The sequence below is a fragment of the Bremia lactucae genome, linkage group LG3 (genome assembly GCF_004359215.1).
Source record: "Bremia lactucae strain SF5 linkage group LG3, whole genome shotgun sequence".
Classification (NCBI taxonomy): Eukaryota; Oomycota; class Peronosporomycetes; order Peronosporales; family Peronosporaceae; genus Bremia; species Bremia lactucae.
In genome coordinates this window covers 4567573-4568978 of record NC_090612.1, presented here as the reverse complement: position 1 = coordinate 4568978, position 1406 = coordinate 4567573, and positions in this window count along the sequence as shown.

Below are 1406 nucleotides of genomic sequence, written 5' to 3'. Positions count from 1 at the left end.
CCCGTTACACCTGTTGTCTTTGTACCGCGAAGGTTTACATTTCGCACATTTAATATTTCTATGTTATATGGAAGTGGGAATATGATACGTTTTGAGAGTTCCTTTGTAAGTGATATAGCAAGGAGTGCGGTGAACGGATTAGTTGTCAGTAGGAAGCTGTGCAGTGAAAAAAAAGGATTGTCATAATTATTTTGCGTTATCTGTCTTACCTTTCTCCCTCTCTTGTCCATCCAAACCGTTTCCTACAAGAAGCTGGTCGAAGCTTTTAATCCGACAGGCGCTACGTCGTTGGCCGCTACTTAACCTCATTGAAATCAAAAATCTAACCATTTTAAGCTGGTCATTGTGCATCGCTGCGTGAAGCGGCGATCCTTTTCCAGACACGGGTATGAACCCAACAACCTGCTTTCCTCGAGACTTTTCCCACGAGCAGAGCCAGTTGAGCTCCATAGTCGATGAACGCAGCCATCCAGCAGAATCCAAGTCTCCACGGCGTGCTGCAATACATGTTAGATAGCGAAACATCTCCAAGTATCTCATCGTGCCTTTTCAGGCATTTCGTAACTAACGTGAAATAACAAGAATAATAACATTTCCAACACTCCTCCTGGGCTGAAATTTCACCGTCCTATCCGACATGCATAAAACACGTAGTGTAGCTAGCTTCGTCGCGTCGAGTGCCTTAGTCAGCAAATCAGCTAGCATCTGCTGCGACCGCACATACTGTGTCAGCATAATTCTACGACGGGCAAAACGCAAATAATTTTGACTTGAATTTCAATATGTTTTGCTTTGAGGGACGAGGCTTCTCCCTTAAGCGAGTCTGATTGTCCACATGCATTAGCATGGGTAATTTTGGCGCCACGCCAATTTTGCATAACATTTCCCGCACGCCTAAAAGCTCTCGGGCAACCTCCGATGCCGCCACAAATTCGATATCCATCGTCGATAGGAACAGCCACCCTGTTTCTTGGTACTCCAGCATACCGTGAAGAGGTATAATACCTCCAAGTATAACTTCCTGTCATTCTTGTCGGTGGCGAAATCGGCGTCACAATATCTTTGGAGCATAAACAACACATTGCTATTTAGCGAACGTATTGCTATTTTCGCTTGGTTTCATGTTTAGCTTCATCGACCTCGTGCGCTTTAAGTTGCGCATCACCGGCTTGTCACGCTTCTAATCGTGAAGCAGGGGTTAATACGCTTTTTGCGTCGCCTTTTGAATTGCAAACACAATGTTGGGTCGTGCGCATCTCGCCACCCATAGCAGCGGCCTAACTAGCGACTGAAAATCCTGCGCTGTTTGTAATCCGTTCTTGCCCTTGACCTCGAACAACACGGTATCTATTGGGTGCACCCCGTAACAGTCAGCAACTAAAGGTGCAAGCGTAGAGTTGGCCTAT